General features: G+C 43.1%; 1 protein-coding gene across 10 annotated transcripts in view; it reads left to right on the forward strand.

The window, feature by feature from the left end:
• The window catches only part of AXIN1 (axin 1), a 173,263-nt gene that overhangs the window by 94,865 nt on the left and 59,101 nt on the right, over positions 1-19,297 (forward strand). The window lies entirely within an intron of this gene.

Genomic DNA, 19,297 nt, shown 5'->3' on the forward strand with positions numbered 1-19,297 from the left:
GGGATACTGCATGAAGAAGAGGCAGTTACGCACTTTGTTCATTAATTGTAGTTCTTCGAGATGTATGCCCCCATGCGTGCTCCACTACCTGCCCTCCATCCCCTCTGCATTGGACTGTTCTCTATCGGACTTTTGGGTGGAGAAGTAACCTCAGGGTGGTTTGCCCACACACCACTATGTAGTCTCGGTGTCCAGCACGAGGAGGTGAGAGTGCATGTACAGTCCGAACCGACACGGCTAACTGAAAATCCCTGATCAAGGGCTTGAGAGGTGCATGCATGCCTGAAGTGGAGTGTACAGGGACACACATCTCAGAGAACTGCAGTTACTGCACAGAGTAACGCACTAGCAGTCCTCTTCCACAGTGAAGTTTACTGGCTTTCACGTGGCAGAGTTTTGAATGAAGTGTCTGAGCTCAGATACACAAAGATTTTCATTGCCGAATTTGGCTCTGCCCTTTCTTAATATAGCAGTGATCAGTACTGGCTTACTCTGAATGCATCTGTCCAGGAATGGGATATGTCATGGGTTCTCAACCTGGCAGTCACGAACAGGTTGCAACCACCTTCCCCTTCCCATATTGCTAAATGGGAAAGGAGGTCCTTTGGTGGTCCTACTATGGAAAAGGTTGAGAGCCACTCGCTTAAGGGATAAGTTTGGTACAAATCCTCCTCTCTTGATACCTCCATCTCCAACAGCACCTCATTTGGCCAAAGCACAATTGGAGTTGCAGCTAACAAGGAAAGTGAAGGGTAACAAGAAGGGTTTCTACAGGTATGTTAGCAACAAGAAGATGATCAGGGAAAGGGTGGGACCCTTACTGAATGGGAGAGGCAACCTAGTGACAGATGATGTGGAAAAAGCTGAAGTACTCAATGCTTTTTTTGCCTCGGTCTTCACAGACAATGTCAGCTCCCAGACTGCTGCACTGGGCAGCACAGTATTGGGAGGAGGTGAGCAGCCCCCAGTGATGAAAGACCAGGTTAAGGACTATTTAGAAAAGTAAGTCCATGGGGCCGGATCTAATGCATCTGAGGGTGCTGAGGGAGTTGGCTGATGTGATTGCAGAGCCATTGGCCATTATCTTTGAAAACTCATGGTGATCGGGGGAGGGTTCTGGGCGATTGGAAAAAGGCAAATATGGTGCCAATCTTTTAAAAAGGGGAAGGAGCAGAATCTGGGGAGAAACCAGTCAGCCTCATCTCAGTCCCTGGAAAAATCAGGGAGCAGGTCCTCAAGGAATCCATTTTGAAGCACTTGGAGGAAAGGAAGGTGATCAGGACAAGTCAACATGGATTCACCAAGTGCAAGTCATGCCTGACCAACCTGATTGCCTCCTATGATGAGATAACTGGCTCTGTGGATATGGGAAAAGTGGTGGACGTGATATATCTTGACTTTAGCAAAGCTTTTGATATGGTCTCCCACAGTATTCTTGCCAGCAAGTAAAAAAGTATGGATTGGATGAATGAACTATAAGGTGGATAGGAAGCTGGCTAGATTGTCAGGCTCAACAGGTAGTGATCAACAGCTTAATGTCTAGTTGGCAGCCAGTATCAAGCGGAGTGCCCCAGGGGTTGGTCCTGGGGCCCGTTTTGTTCAACATGTTCATTAACAATCTGAATGATGGGATAGATTGCACCCTCAGCAAGTTCGCGGATTACACTAAAATGGCGGGAGAGATAGATACGCTGGAGGGTAGGGATGAGGTTCAACAAGGACAAGTGCAGAATCCTGCACTTAGGATGGAAGAATCCCATGCTCTGCTACAGGCTGGGGACCGACTAGCTAAGCAGCAGTTCTACAGAAAAGGACCTGGGGATTACAGTGGACAAGAAGCTGGATATGAGTCAACAGTGTGCCATTGTTGCCAAGAAGGCTAACGGCATATTGGACCGCATTAGTAGGAGCATTGCCAGCAGATCGAGGGAAGTGATTTTTCCCCTCTATTCAGCACTGGTGAGGCCACATCTGGAGTATTGCATCCAGTTTTGAGCCCCCCACTACAGAAAGAATATGGACAAATTGGAGAGAGTCCAGCAGAGGACATAAAAAATGATTAGGGGTCTGGGGCACATGGTTTACAAGGAAAGATTGAGGGAATTGCGCTTATTTAATCTGCAGAAGAGAAGAGTGAGGGTGGATTTGATAGCAGCCTTTAACTACCTGAAGAGGGGGTTCCAAAGAGGATGGAACTTGGCTGTTCTCAGTGGTGGCAGATGACAGAACAAGAAGCAATCGTCTCAAGTTGCAGTGGGGGAGGTCTAGGTTGGATATTAGGAAAAACTATTTCACTAGGAGGGTGGTGAAGCACTGGAATGAGTTACCTAGGGAGATGGTGGAATCTCCATCCTTAGAGATTTTTAAAGCGTGGCTTGACAAAATCCTGGCTGGGATGATTTAGTTGGGGTTGGTCCTACTTTGAGCAGTGGGTTGGACTAGATGACCTCCTGAGGTCTCTTCCAACCCTAATATTCTATGATATTATGATTTGCACTATCTGCAAAGAGCAGGTGCCATATTGCTCCATAGTCCTTCGTGGAGAAGACCGAGTGAAGAATTCTTGGCAGTATTCTCACCTCCTTATTGCTTCCATTTACTCTCTGGTAGTGTCGTGGTCCTACCGACTCTCACTGGTTTCCTACTTTCAGGATGCTTGTTTTAAAGCACATGTGTTTTATGTAGTTGACTATTCGCTCTTCAAGTTCTCTCTTAGCCTTTCTAATTTCCATTTTAGCTGCCACAATGTGTTCCATCTGTGGATGGATTGTTTTTATATTTGAGTAATCTCTTCTCATTTAACCATCCTGTGTTTTCTTGACTTCCCATTCCCCTTTTCTTCCAGTTTATGTGTCCCTTCTGTGACTCTGTTATGACATGCTAATGCTGAGTTTCAGGATTTTAATTGCTATCAAGACTTGGTACTTGCTACATTTCATGTTAGTAACTGGTAAAATTTCTATGGCTCATTTTAAATAAACTGACGTGACTACATGGATTTAAAATGTTTTCATTCAATTAGTGTTCTTCAAATTGGGCCGCATGCATTATTATCCCAAACATGAACTACAGAGACAAAATTTTGACCTTTGGCTTACAAAATACCCAATATAGATTCAACATTTGTTTTTCATTATGTAGTTCCGAAGTCTTGCTGGCTATCATTACCTTTTATATGGAATTCCAAGCTATATACCTTCTGAGTTGCAAAGGAGTTTCTGCTGAATTGCGAAAGACAGCCAAAAATGAAACTCAACCAAAAGCAGCCTCTGAAAAAGGGGCTTCTGCTACTGGACTTCCATGTATGACTACTTTGAATTCTGGCCTACCCTAAACAAAACTCTGCGGTGAAAAACTCAGTTGCTGATTGGGGAGATTTGTAGTGCACTGCAATTTGTAGTATTAACCAAGAGCTCTCATCGAGAAATCTAACATCTTATTGAAGGCAATAGCTAAACTGGATATAATGCTTGGATAGAAATCTCCACAGCCTGGATCCCAATGGAGAATGCATGCCTGGGATAATCCAAGAGAGCCCCAGAGTGCTAATAACAAACTAATAGAAGTGTGCAGTCAGGGAGAACAACACCTAGTGCAAGACAAAATCTTGAGTAGTGTCAGCCAATTGTCCACAACTTAATTGTAAGCTTTGACAGTCTAAGGAACAATCATGGAAGACCATTCTGGAAACCCCTTTGTATGCTTTCCCCTCACAGGCTGCACACACAAGCCAGTTATAGGAAACTGACAGCAAAAAGCTATGTCATTTTATTAGATTCAGCCTTCGGAGTTAAGTAGTAGCAGTATTATGGTGCTTTGAAAATTTTGCCCAGGGTCTCTTAGTACAAACCCCATCGCTGCTGACCATCTTTCAGATTCAGGATGTAATTGCAGACTTTGTCAAATATTCTTGTGCTGTGCTGGGATGTGCTTACTGTATGTATAACACATACTTCTGCAGTCTTTTTGCTTCTTTTAGGGAGTTCCCTTTCACTTGGCTTTAAATGCATTGCTCCCAAATGGATGCAGCACTGCTGATGGCTTTTTAGCTCATCTTTGTCATATGAATTCCTACATCCTTCTAGGCAAGACAGCTTCAGACCTTTCTAATCAAAATTGCTTTTATAAGCTGATCAGTAGCTATGTTATTTTAGCTGCTTGATATGGTGAGTAGGTGCAGAGGAGACATCATGTAAAGATAATAGCTAACAATAGACTTGGCAATAGGCACAGGCCATTGAAGCTAAGATTCTCCCCCATTGGCTTCTCTTGAGCTTTCCCCTTAAACTACTCTGACTTTCCTCAACGCAGCATTTTGATATGGCCAGCTCCTAACCTGGTTATTGTGATAACCTTGGTTTGGGCCTGTTTAATAAAGACTTCACTTGAAGAGTTTCACATCCTCCCCGAGAGCCCTTTCTCCTCTTCATAGAATCATAAACCACAACAGGGGAGCTCACCAGTTGATGTGGCCTCCATTGTGCCTTTGCAGCAAATCCACAAGCTGCTGTTTAGTTGCCTGGCATGGTGTCTGCTTGTATAACACAGAGGAGAGGACTGATACATCTAAGAGTGTAAGAATGGCCATACTGGGTGAGACCAATGGTCCATCTAACTCAGTATCTTGTCTTCTGACAGTGGCCAGTACCAGGTGCTTCAGAGGGAATGAACAGACAATCATCAAGTGATCCATCCACTGTCATCCAATCCCAGCTTCTGGCAATCAGAAGTTTAGGGACTCCCAGAGTAAGGGTTTGCATACTTGACCATCTTGGCTAATAGCCATCGATGGACCTATTCTCCTTGAACTTACCTAATTTTTTTGAACCCCGCTATAGTTTTGGCCTTCACAACAATTTAACCCTGGCAACAGATTCCACAGGTTGGCTGTGCATTGCGTGAAGAAGTACTTCCTCATGTTCGTTTTAAACCTGCTGCCTATCGATTTTATTGGGTGACCCCCTGGTTCTTGCATTATGTGAAGGGGTAAATAACATCTATTTCAGGTTGTATGATCTGCAAGCTTTGACACCTCACTGTTTTCCTGATTGTTTGTTAATACGTTGAACAGCAAAGGTCTCGGCACAGCTCCTTTTGGGACCCCAATATTACCTCTTTACATTGTGACCTTTTAGCCCTACCCTTTATTTCCCTTGTTTTAACCAGTTACCAATCCATGAGAGGACCTTTCCTCTTATCCTGCTTACTTTGCTTAACAGCCTTTTGGTGAGGGACCTTGTCAAGGGCTTTCTGAATTCCAAATATACTATATCCACTGGGTCACCCTTGTCCACATGTTTGTGATTGCCTCAAAGAATTCTAACAGATTGGTGAGGCATGATTTCCCTTTACAAAAGCTGTTGACTTTTCCTCAACATATAGTGTTCATCTGTGTCTGATAATTCTTTTCTTAACTCTTGTTGCAACCAATTTGCCTGTTACTGACTTACAGTAGACTTACGGACCTGTCATTGAGACCCTTTTTTAAAAAATTGGTGTTGTCTATCTGCCTGTTGTCTGGTACAGAGGCTGATTTAAGCAGTAGGTCACATACCAATTAGCAGTTCTGCAATTTCATGTTTGAGTTCCTTCAGAACTCTCGGGTGAATCCCATCGGGCTCTAGGGACTTACTACTATTTAATATATCAGTTTGTTCCAAAACCTCCGCTAATTCCCCCAATCTAGGACAGGTCCTCAGATTTGTCACCTTAAAAGACTGGCATATGTGTGAGAATCTCCTTCACATCCTCTGCAGTGAAAACTGATGCAAATAATTCATATAGCTTCTCCGCAATGGCCTTGTTCTTAGTGAAATTTTTGTTAATTGTTCTTCGACATATATCTGTTCTGGAAGGGAGCAGTCCCTTATTTTGTTGTTGCTTTGCCTCAAGGTTTTGATCGTATTCTCCTTACAACATCTGTGTTGAGTTTACACTGTACAGACTGGAGTTTAATTTACCCTGATTCCATATTAGCAAAAGAAATCTGCCACCAGTAGCCATTCCAGAAGTTGATGCCTGTATCAATGATCCCCGAAGGGTGGAGTGAAGCATACAGGATATAGCTTTGTACATACGGAATACACATCCATTTCATGTTTCCTCAGCTGAACTGTTCATGGCTTTCACAGTATTTGAAGTGTGAAACATCTTTGGTAATGGTGCTAATTATGTCACCTACAGGGTATATAATCTAGTTGGAATTTATCTGCACTAATATAAACCTCCTCAAAGTATGCATGAAATAATATTCTCTGGAATATTAGGAACACAGTGGCAGCATGCAGCAAGCAGTAAACTTGATAATGACTGTGTCTGAACTGGGCATGAAGACACTTGCATGAGGTATCATTATCTGTGTTAGATAACAAGCATGGTCAGATGCTGGCCCACATGTATGTAAATGTTAAATAACAGTCATAATATATGTGGCATCAGAAATAAGACTTCTGGGTTAAAATCATGCCCTCTACCTAGTGAGCTGGAGGAGCAGCTCCACAGGCTTGACAGAGAGGAAAATGTGATTTTTATTCTTATAATTTGGAGCTCAGTTTAGGTCCCTGGGTACCACACAATATTTCCCTCGCTATTTAAATTTTGTCCAGGGACAATAGAGTCTTATGTGATCATCTCTTAGCTTTTGCTTACATCCAAAGCCTTGACCTTCATCATCATAATCAGACCATATTTTCTACATTTAGGTAATCAGTTCCACTCTGGTCAAAGTTAGTAGCAACTGAAGTTGTTGCCATCTGGTGGCGGTTCAGTGAACAGAAGCTGATTTTCCTAATCCATTTCCTAGTGTGGAAGTGACTGGAAACACATTATCAAAATTAGCCCCTTTGCTGGCAACCTCAGGAGAGAGGCCATGACGTGGACTTGGTGTTAATAGATTTATTCATGAGCCCCTTCCCTTTAGTTCAGGATCAGTGGCCTACTTTCCCTACACACTATGATTACATAACTCTGTAGCAGCTATAGCAGCTGTTTACACAGAAAAGTCATATTTGGCAAAGGGTTTGCAGTGTATTTAGCTGCTTCTAATAAAATGTAGTGACTCGGAACAAGGAGGAACCAGTGCCATGTGACCAGCTAGCTCTTTGGCTAAGTACTGCACTAAGAGTCTCTACGCCCTTCTCGTCTTGTCCTGGCATAGATCCATAAATACGGCCATTCTGATAATCTAGTCTGACCACTTCCTGTGCCTGTGTATTACAGGCCAGAGAACCCTACCCGATAATTTCTGCATCTTTAAGGCCATAAAGTCTTAAAGGTGGTCCCTTCATGTGAAAGGGATGAGGCCCATGGATGGAGTGGGCAGAGTGCAGGGGAAACTTCAGAGGTGGAACTTTCTCTTTCCTTGATCCTCCCCTCGGTCTCCCTCTTGGCCCCCTGCCCCTCACAGTTCCTCTGCAAAGGTTGGTGAGAATGCTGCCTGTTGTGGGAGATTGAGAAGTCATTTTAATTTTTTTTTTTTTTTTAATCCCACACTTAAACAATTGTCTTGTGATAACATTCTACATAGTGGCAAGTCTGATGCCATCTTCCTCACCTGTTGGTTATGTAGCAGCACCTACCATTTGGTCATCAGCAGGGCAGAACGCAAGACTGTCAGCATAAAAACTGCAGGTCGTCTTCACCTGAACTAAAAGAGTAATTCCATTTACTGGTGGCAGGCCCTTATCCTCTATATGGAGTAGGCACAAAGAGGAACAGGGTGCGCTTAGCCATTGTATTATAATAAGACCACATCAGCCCCATATTAGAGTCCTTTTGCTGGAGTTCTTCTTTAGCATATTAAATTTACACTCCTCTGCAAGTTCCTGCCTAGTTCTGCCTTGGTCCTCAAGTCGGATATTCTCTGTTTCTGTCTCCCATCTTGCCTCTCTTGCTCCTCCATGCCTCAATGCTCATTCGTTTCCTTCTTGCATTTCCCATGCCTCCTTCGATGTTGTTTCCTTCAGAAGGAATGACCTCCCAGCCTCCATAGATGCCAAACCACCACTCTCTCATTAAATTCCTCTTAGACTCGCAGTTTTGCAAAGCCTACAAATTCTAACCAAGAGTGAATGTGCCCTTCCCAGCCCTTTATCGCATTAAAAAAGGAATGTAATTCTCTTCTCTGGGCCTTGTTGCGTGTGCAGGTTTATCTGTGGGCTTGTCTACAGCATAATTTCCACATCCGCCAGACGTACATGCACTAGCTTTGATTGCGCTACTCGCTAAAAATAGCAGTGTAGCTGTCGTGACCTGGGTAGCGGGAAGGGCTAGCAGCCCAAGTATGTACCTAGGGTCTCGGATATGATTGTGCCAGGGAGGCTAGCCCATGTCGGTGCCACGGCTACACTTAGGGTGACCAGACAGCAAGTGTGAAAAATCGGGACGGGGTGGGGGGTAATAGGCGCCTATAGAAGAAAATGCCCCAAATATCGGGACTGTCCCTATAAAATAGGGACATCTGGTCATCCTAGCTACACTGCTATTTTTAGCACACTTCCTCTGATCAAAGCTAGTGCATGTATGTCTTCTCAAGCTGGAGTTAGGCCTCCAGATGCGGTGTAGATATGCCCTGAGTCAGTGGTTTCATTTGTAAGGTCTCTTCCTAGAAAGGGAAAAGGACAGGCATTTGTTAGACATCAGGAGTATGGCTCTGTTTCTAACCAGAAAGTACTTGAATTTAGGCCAGCAGATACGTTGCTTATGTTGCCAGGTGGATGTCCAGGGCCACTATTGCAAAGGTGGATGAGATACCATTCCACTGAAATATGGAGGGCAGAGCAACGTTCTTGCCTAACCAAGGTAAAAGCTGTCACGGCACTTGAGCCATTGTTTCCTGGGTGAGAGGAAGAGAAACTGCACATGAATAACTGAGTTTAGGGTAGCAGTTTTGTCCTCTGGTCAGCCTTGAAAACATGACATGCTAGATTCCATTTCCTCACCTGAGGGCGTTTAACCAAAGGGTTTGTAAGAAGTTCCCACCCCTCTGCTTGCTTCTGTGAATGAGGGCTGACAAGTCAAATATTCATAGTTGTGCATTGGTAGAAGTGATGGTTCAGAAAATGGCATCTTACCTGCTGATTTGCTTCCTGCCTCTCTCATGGCCAGTGATCCAAAATGATCTTAAATTCTTATCCTGGAAGTTTGTTAGCAGTTTTAATTTAAAAACCCCAAATAATTATCCCAAGTGTATAGTTAATGGATTGGACTTGGAAGCTATCTACTTGGGAGAAAAGGAAAATAACCTGGGAGCCCTGGTTACAGGCAACAAAAGAATCCGTCGTTACCAGTTGTGGCTGCCTGTCCGTCTTGAAAGGAGAGGAAGCCCCAGTGTTTCCAGACTAACAGATTAGAAATGTATCATTAAATAATTATCATTGAAAAAAAAAAGATAAGATAGTCACAAACCCTCTCACCAGCTCTCCTCCCTGTTAGTCCAACAGCAGTTCTTTCTGGTACCGGCAAAGATCATCCAGTCAAACATGTCAATTCAGTTTTATAAAGTTACTTAAAAGCAAACTTGCTGCAAAAGAAAATCATGGACTACTTTTTAACATCTCTAGCTATTGAAAATATCTCCAATAAAGTTACCTGACAAAAGGAAAACAAAAGTATGGTGTTGGTTTTCATTGCTTTCCCCATCTATTGAATGAGGTTTTGTTGGGATAAAATTAAAGTGCTTATCTTTTGAATTTGCTTCCTCTGGTTGAGTTGGCATAGTGCATTGAATGAAGGAATGTTCCGAGTTCAGAGGTGGCACTGGGGAATCTAGTTAAAGTGACATCAAAGGCAGCACAGCAGGGCTGAACATGTGTTTGAAGCTGGATAGATTAGAGGCCATTATCAGCCTTTCACTACTGTGCTCTGAACAAAAGTCTGCTCTTTCCTCTGGGACTGGTGTTGCAGAGAATTTAAAAAAAAAAAAAAAAAAATCCTTGTAGCACCCTACCTGCCAACATAATGCTGCGTTTACCATGAAGGTTTAAGCTGCTTAGAATACACGAGTTGTACTCTGCTACAGTGTTTGGTGTTTAGCCATGGGCTCACCACTGTTACGTATTTACCAGACCTTGACTTTATAACAGAAATAGATAAAACGATTCCATACGGAAAGCATCTTCTGTAAAATTGTCAGTATTTCTATTGTCATTTTGTCTGGAGAGAGCTACATTTTGAATGGACATTGATGAAACTGGTTTATTTAACTAGAGTGGTTCTAAATTTATTTTCCACGTGAACATTCACCATTAAAGAAAAGGATGCCCTACAATGAAAGCCATCACAATAGCCTGTTGTTATAGCAACACTTCCATGTTATAACTCTCAGAAAAACACTTGGCTCTTTGGATGATGTTTCTGACTTGGTGCAGTATAGGTAGTGTTCTGAGATTTGTGTTTTTCTTCTATTACATTACTTGCAACCAATAAGCAGAGTCATAATTAGCCTAAGTTTCTGTTTTGTCAGTTGTCTTCATATTAAAAAGCACTTGTCATTAATCATGTCTGTTTAATCAAATTTCATTTTGAGTGTTTTGGTTACTCAATAAAATTCCATTCACATGAGGTAATTGAGTCACACTAGCAAATCTGTAGCAATCCTGTATCCCCACAGTAATAAGGAAAGAGAAGTATCCTCTGAGGACAATGTGAATTTTAGTCACTAACATTTGAAAAAGATAGGTTTCAGAGTAGCAGCCGTGTTAGTCTGTATCCGCAAAAAGAACAGGAGTACTTGTGGAACCTTAGAGACTAACAAATTTATTAGAGCATAAGCTTTCGTGGGCTTCAGCCCACTTCATCGGATGCATAGAATGGAACATATAGTAAGAAGATATAATCCATGTTAGTCTGTATCCACAAAATTAGCTGGTATATGATCTTCTTACTATATGTTCCATTCTATGCATCCGATGAAGTGGGCTGTAGCCCACGAAAGCTTATGCTCTAATAAATTTGTTAGTCTCTAAGGTGCCACAAGTACTCTTGTTTTATTTGAAAAAGAGAGCAACTGAATTAAGTGCCTTTTGCAATAACTGTTTGGTAGCAAACATAAGTTGTAATACAAGTCTGCTCTTTTATTGTTCCTTGAACAGTTTGGTAGTTGTAATTCTTTGGTTGTTCAGGCTTAGTGTACAGTAAGCAGTCTGTTCTCATTATCAAATAGTGTGTGAAGGGAATGCAGGAATTGGTAATGTGACAGTTTTAAACTGCTTTGTTTTATGCAATATTTGGAAGCAACTATAAAGAATATATTTAGCAATTTTATTTAACCCAATAATAAATACAGCTGGCCAGTGTAAATGTGAATTATCGAAACATTGCGAGCTGCATTGTGACTGGATTACTTGTGCTGCTTTTCAGAATGAAGCCGTGGTTATTTGTTGTTAGAGTTGCATAGTATAACAGTTGTAAAGAGAAGTTGTGTGTGTCTAATGAAACAGTGTCTAAGAACTAAAAACACTACCTCAGCGAGTTTAATTTGTATTTCAAAGATTTCAAATTCATTGCTCTTGCTGTGTCAGGAGAAACTATAATAACCTGCAAAAATTAAAACTCCAACATTCCTATATGGGTATTTGTTTTTCCCCCTTGATTTCTTTCTAAAGAATCCAATTTCATTAGGCTATAAACCTGTTTTCCGTGTTTTATAATACAGTCTCCGTGGGTTGGTGTCCTCTCTGAGCACCACTTTTATTGTGTTTTGTATTTGTACATTTGTAGAACTAGGAATGGTAAATAAGCCTCTGAAATAGTATGGATGTGTCTTGGTAAAAATGAGAGAACAATTCTTGGGGGATTTTTTACAGTTGGGCAACCGCCTTGGGCCCATCTGTACTAAGCCAAAAATGATTTACCACCAGCAGTGGTAGCAATGGGTGTTTTCACACAACACACAGTCAACCTGTGAAAGTCTTTGCCAGAGGATGATGTGACGTCCAAGACTATAAAAGGGTTCAAAAAAGCCAGATAAGTTCATGGAGGATAGGTCCATCAGTGGCTTTTAGCCAGGATGGGCAGGGATGGTATCCCTAGCCTCTGTTTGCCAGAAGCTGGGAATGGGCGATAGGAGATGGATCACTTAATGATTACCTGTTGTGTTCATTCCCTCTGGGGCACCTGGCATTGGCCCCTGTCAGAAGACAGGATACTGGGCTACATGGACATTTGGTCTGACCCAGTATGGCCATTCTTATATTCTTATTATGGTCTTAAAACCTGGTGCCCGCAACGCGTGTAAAAGATACTGTGTCAGCACTCAGTATGCCCCCAAGTATGATGCCAGCAGCAGGAGTAGAGTCAGTGTGTGACAGGTATGACAATTTCCTGCAAGACCTTTAAAAACCTCATTGGATTAAATTTAAGTATCTTTGGAATCCATTGTATTAAATACAAAACTTATGTATTATTTTGAGTCCAGGGAAGTGTTCGGAACTTCAAAGGATTATATTGAACAATGAACCAGACAAGAATGGACTTTTGGACATCATCAAGTGGTTTGCCTGGGGGCCTCTAGGTAGAGGTGAATCCAACTCCCCACCTCTGATTATGCAGAAGCCCAGCTTTTTCAAGCTACACCCTGAGGAGGGGACCATTATCTACCAATTACGTGTTGCCAGAATCTGAAGATCAAAGGCCCAAGCTTTGATGAAAAGGAAAGACTAAACTAATCATGGGTGTGCTCATTCTGACCTAAGGCTGTTATGAACTTGTAACCACAGAAAAACTCGTTGGCTTGGTTTGAAGGACTAACTCCTACTAGAGCCCCTGCTTAAGCTTATTATCATGCGTGTGTAGGTTCTTGTATTGTTTTTAATATGTTTTCTCTGTAATTTACTGAGGAAATCTTGGAGCCACTGGCAATAATATTTGCTAACTCATGGATGATAGTAGAGGTCCCAGAAGACTGGAAAAGGGCTAATGTAGTGCCCATCTTTAAAAAGGAGGAGATGGAGAATTATAGACCAGTCAGCCTGACTTCGATACCTGAGAAGCTACTAAAGCAATGTATAAAACTCAATTTGTGAATACCTGGAGGATGAAGGGGTAATCACTAGAAACCAGCATGGATTTACTAAGAGCACATCATGCCAAAGCATCTTGATTTCCTTCTTTGACAGGGTAACTGGTTTGGTGAATACGGGGAATGTGGTGGACATAATATACCTGGACTTCAGCAGGACTTTTGACACAGTGCCACATGACATTCTGATAAGCAAGCTGGAGAAGTGTGGGGTTGGCGGAACTGCCATTAAGTGGATACATAATTGGTTAAACAGCCACAAACAAAGAGTAACTACTAACGGAATGATGCCAGACTGGAGGGAGGTCTCAAGTGAGGTTCCACAGGGATCTGTTCTGAGTCCGGTGCTGTTTAACATCTTTATTAATGACCTGGATGTGGGAATAGACAGCAGACTGATCAGTTTTGCAAATGACACAAAGCTGGGGGACAGGGGAGGTTGCCAACACTTTGGAGGATAGAGCTAAAATTCAGAGGGATCTTGATAAATTGGGGAACTAGATACCAAAATGAAATTCAACAAAGACAAGTGTAAGGTGCTACACTTAGGGGAAAAAAAACAAATGCACACAAATACAGAATAGGGAATAACTGGCTTGGCAGCAGCACTGCTGTGAAGGATCTGGGAGTTGTGATGGATCCCAACCTCAGCATGAGTCAGCAAAAAAAAAGCAAATGCAATTTTAAGTTGCATTAATAGAAGCATAGCATGCAAGTCACAGGAGGCGATAGTACTGCTCTACTCAGCGCTGGTTAGGCTTCAGCTGGAGTACTGTGTCCAATTTTGGTTACCAGTTTATAGAAAGGATGTAGAAAAACTGGAAAGGATCCAGAGGCGAGCGACAAAAATGGTCAAAGGGATGGAATGTAAGCCATATGAGCAAGGGCTGAAGGAACTGGGTATGTTTAGTTTGGAAAAGAGGAGATTGAGCGGAGGACATGATAGCAGTCTTCAAATATTTGAAAGGCTGCCATAAAAAAGATGGAGAAAAGTTGTTCTCTCCTGCCACAGAGGGCAGGACAAGAGGCAATGGGTTCAAACTACAGCATAGCAGATTTAGATTAAATCTCAGGAAAAACTTTGTAACTCTAAGAAGAGCAGGACAATGGAACAGACTGCCTAGGGAGCTTGTGGAAGCTCCTTCACTGGAAGTTTTCACAAGGAGGCTGGACAGCCATCTCTCTTGAATGGTTTAGACCCAACAAATCCTGCGTCTTGAGGGGTTTAGACTAGGTGACTCTTGCGGTCCCTACTCACCCTATGATTCTCTGATGCTAATGCTTTTTTCCTTATGAATAAATGTGCTTGCTTAGACAAGCTGGTAACTTATGACAGTGGAAAAATATGCTCTTTATAGTCTCTGAGGAGAGAGCAAAACACAGACACTGGCCTGCTTAGGCAGTCTGGCTTGCAGGAAATAACACAGTATAGGCAGGGAACTGTGCAGCCTGGATAAACCCCAGTCAGGAGGGAGTGAGATGTGGTTCTCTGACCAAGAGAGGTGATGGCTTGGAGATGAAAGCTTACAGTGGATGCCCTTGGTGGCCCATAGAGGGGGAATACAGGTGCAGCTGCCCTGAACTTTGTGACCGAGTTCACCACCACAGAGCTAGTTGTGCATTGCCCCTTCTGCACTGGGACTCGCAGTGCAAGTGTGGATCAAAGCCTCTGCCTAGCTCTGTTACATAGTGCTTTGCCCTGCCTTTCAGCAACTTCTCTGTGCTCTGTATGCTGCTGCTTCTCTCTCAGTGGCAGCCAAGGCATCTACTTGGCTCCTCTTGGCTCTGCCTCAGATGTGCAAGCCCCAGTGCAACCAAGATATCAGCTAGGCTGGTCTCCACCATGTTGGAGAAACATCTTGTGTAATGAGCAGAACACGCTGAATTAGATATAAACTAACTCCGTATTCTACATTATTCATAGCTTAAATTACAAAACATTTAGTAAACATTAACAAATATTAGGATCAAGGGCCAGACATTTTCTGAGTAAATGAGTCATATACACTAACATTATAACCATTCAAAAATAATTGGGAAAATAACCAAATATACTTAATTGCAGCCACTGACTCTTTCTTTATTGTGCTCTGCATTTCCCCTGCTCATCCGTGAGCTGAAAGAGAAAACAGAAGAGAATTAGTGAAATGACACAGAAACTCTTTAAGTAGCTAGAGCAGTCCCCTCTTAAACACTGAACAACAAATTTACAGCCACCTGTCTGAACAAATGGCTAACCTCCTGAGCGTTGGCACGGTGTGGGTGCAAAAATGGAAACACATGCAAATAATTATTTGATGGGAAAACTAAACATTCACAATGACTGTTACTTGCAGTGGATGAGTGGACCAGCTCTAGTCCCCACCCACATGTGGCAGGGTCCTCAGAGCAGATGGGTGGGTTCAGAGGCCACTGGGCAAGGGGAAAGGAGGAACACACTTACTGTCATGCACCATAGCACCTGAATGTGGGAGGATGAGGCTCTTCAGATGCATGGTAACAGAGCTAATTAGAAACTGTTCTTTGGAACTTTCAGCAGAACCCAACCATTCAGTAACAATCCATAGATTATAAGGCCAGAAGGGAACATGGCAATCATCTTGCCTGACCTCCTGCATAGCACAGCTCATAAATTTTCATCCAGTGATTCCTGGGTCAAGCCCATAACTTCTGGTTGAGTTAGAGTATCTTTTAGAAAGATATCAGTGATAGGGAATTCACCACATCCCTTTGGAAGCTGCTCCAGTGGTTAACTACCCTCAGTATTTAAAAATGTGTCCCTGATTTCCAGGCTGAGTTTTCCTCACTATAGTTATCCTTGTACTGCCTTTTCTTCCTCCTCCTCCTCTCCCAGACCAATCTGTGGTCTACTCACTGTATTACAGCAGAGCACCAGCTGTGCTACACTGAAGGTTAAGACTGGCTGTTTAAAGCACAACTCTTCTAAGTGCTCTAAAATCCACCTGATTACTCAGATTGCCTTGAAATTTGGTGTACCTCCTATCGGCATGGGGTTTGGTTACTGGTACAAATTTGGAGCCATATGAACAAGGGATTTCCAAATTATAGTCCCCCTTCCCTCCCAAAAAAAACCCACCCCAGTTTTTCTCTAAGTTCACTTGTTTTAGCAATCTCTATTTTTTGTACACAGATAGCAAACCAGGGCTGAGATAATTGCACCAGGAACTCAAACACTCAAGAGTTACCCTAAAAGAGTGCATGCCACCCACTAGCCCTTCGAGGGAAATCAAATTACAGAGTTGTTAGCCAAAGAGTTTGGTTCTCTAGTTAAGCATGCACGAAGCAGTTCTAAAGCTCCCACCCCAAACGGATTGCACTGTGCATGTGCAGAGATAGAGGCTAAGGCAGTTGGAAGCTATCTATGAATCATGGGAACTGAATAGTTCAAGGAGGAATGTTACAGCCATTGAGCCTGAGCAACATCCGGTCACTGTGAGCTCAAATCCAGCCATAGGCAGAAATCTGAAATACAGAAAGGAGGCTTCTTGCTACCACCTGTCTCTGTCCAAGGGTTTTTTGTATTTTGGGGAGATGTAATCAGACGACAGCAGAGTATTCAGAAGGCACAGACATTATTTTTTAAAAGAAAATAAATTACCCATGCAGATGTTCTGTGGGAGGGGAAGGTGATCAGGGCTGTCAGAGGTAGCAAAGAGCTTTGGGGTGCAACAAGGAGATGGATGATTATGAGAGGGGAAGAAATAGGGATGAGTTGGTAGGAGAGCAGTTGTAGATCAAGGGATGGAAAGGAGTGGGGCGTAGGTGAAGTCAGAGGAGTGGGATGGGATACTGGAAAGGGAGACATGGGGGTGAGTGACAGGAGAAGGGCAGGGAGAATAGGGGCAGTACTGCCTGTCAGCCCTACATTTTCCTCATAGATTCCGAGCCAGAAGGGACCATCGTGATCATCTAGTCTGACCCCCTGCATAGCACAGGCTAGAGAACTGCCCCGAAATCTGGAGCAGAGCTTTTAGAAAAAATCCTGTCTTGATTTAAAAATGCCGGGGATGGAGAACTCCCCAACCACACCCCCCCCCCCCCGCCCATGGTAGTGTGTTCCAATGGTTAATTACGCCTTATTTCCAGCCTGAATTTGTCTAGCTTCAGTTTCCAGCCATTGGATCATGTTAGACCTTTCTCCACTAGGTTGAAGAGCTCATCATTAAATATTTGTTCCCCATGTAGGTACTTATAGACTATAAACAAGCCACCCCTTAACCTTCTCTTTGTTAAGCTAAATAGATTGAGCTCCTTGAGTCTACCACTCTAGGCAGATATTCTAATCCTTTAATCATTCTCGTAGCTTTTCTCTGAACCCTCTCCAGTTCATCAGCATACTTCTTGAATTGAGGACGCAAGACCTGGACACGGTATTCTAGCAGTAGTTGCACCAACTGCCAAATACAGAGGTAAAATAACCTCTCTATTTCTGCTTGTGATTCCCTTGATTATGCATCCAAGGATCACATTCGTCCTTTTGGCCACAGCATTGCACTGGGAGCTCATGTTCAGCTGATTTTCCACCATGACCCTTAGTCTTTTTTAGAGTCACTGCTTCCCAGGATATGGTCCCCCATCATGTAAGAATCGCCTACATTCATGGTTCCTGGTTATATATATTTACATTTAGCCGTATTAAAACACACATTGTTTGCTTGCACTACAGGCACCGGCTTCCTCCTTTCCCCGGGGGTGCTCAACTCCCACTCAGCTCCAGACCCTGCCCCTACTCCACCCCTTCCCTCAAGCCCCCACCCCACCTCTTCCCCCCCCCCTCCCCCTTCCCACCCAGTTCCGCCCCTTCCCACAAGTGCACCCCATCGCGCTCCTCCCCGCCCCATGCCTCCTGCATGCTGTGGAACAGCTGATCGCGGAGGGCGGGATGTGCTGAGAGGGAGGAGTTGATCGGCAGGGCCATCAGTGGGTGGGAGGCGTGGGGGGTACTGGTTGTTGGTGGGTGCTAAGCACCCACTAAGTTTTTTCCATGGGTGCTCCACCTAGACCAAAACAGAACCAGATCGCTGGCATGTAAAATTAAAAGAGGTTATAGAGAAATTTTTAAACCAAGTGCTGGGGGAAAGCCAGCAAATGTGGATGAGCACATGGTTCGGTTGGAAACATCTCTTGGGGTGAATTTATTAAAGGGGGAATTCTATATCCTGGTAAAGATGATAGGAAAGGAGTGAGTTTTGCTGAACTTGACATTCTGGAAGGGCAACAGATACAGCCAGGGAACCTGAACGCTGCATTAATGAAATTTTCTCATTTAATTTCTAGTGTTTTGAACAGAAAGAGAAATGTTGGTAGGAGTTAATGATCATATAGGCAGATATAGTTATAAGAACATAAGAATGGCCATACAGCGTCAGACCAATGGTCCATCTAGCTCAGTATCCTGTCTTCCAACTGTGGCCAGTGCCAGATGCTTCAGAGGGAATGAACAGAACAGGGCAATTTTGAGTGTCGCCCAGTCCCAGCTTCAGCCAGTTGGAGGTTTAGGGAAACCTAGAGCATGATGTTGCATCCCTACCATCTTGACTAACAGCCAGTGATGGAGTATCCTCCATCAAACTTATCTAATCCTTTTTTGAACCCAGCTATACTTTAGACCTTCACAGTACCCCATGGCAACCAGTTCTCCAGGTTGGCTGTGCGTTTTGTGTGAATAAGTACTGCCTTTTGCTTGTTTTAAACTGCTGTCTATAAATTTCTTAGGTGAGCGCTAGTTCTTGTGTTGTGTAAATAACACTTCCCTATTCACATTCTCCACACAAGTCATGATTGTATAGACCTCTGTCGTCTCTTTTCTAAGCTGAGCAGTCCCAGTCATTTTAACTTTTCCTCACATGGAAGTTATTTCATACCCTGATTCATTTTTGTTGCCCTACTCTGTACCTTTTCCAATTCTAATATATCTTCTTTGAGATGGGGCAACCAGAATTGCACACAGTATTCAAGGTGTAGGAGTACCATTGATGTATATAGGGGCATTATGATATTTTTGGTTTTATTATCTATTCCTTTCCTAATGGTTCCTAGCATTCTGTTAGTTTTTTGACTGCCACTGCACACTAAGCAGATGACTCTTCGATCTCTTTATGTTATTAATTTGTTTTTTTGTTTGTTTGGCTGAAGAGCACTCCTTGGGCCTACCCTGAGGCCCACCTTGTAAACACTGAAAAATAAAACCTGAGTGAGGAATAAAATCTCTCTGGAATGAAACTGATTTACTCCAGGCCCCCTGTACTGCCTGGAGAG

The sequence above is a fragment of the Chelonia mydas genome, chromosome 10 (genome assembly GCF_015237465.2).
Source record: "Chelonia mydas isolate rCheMyd1 chromosome 10, rCheMyd1.pri.v2, whole genome shotgun sequence".
Lineage (NCBI taxonomy): Eukaryota > Metazoa > Chordata > Testudines > Cheloniidae > Chelonia > Chelonia mydas.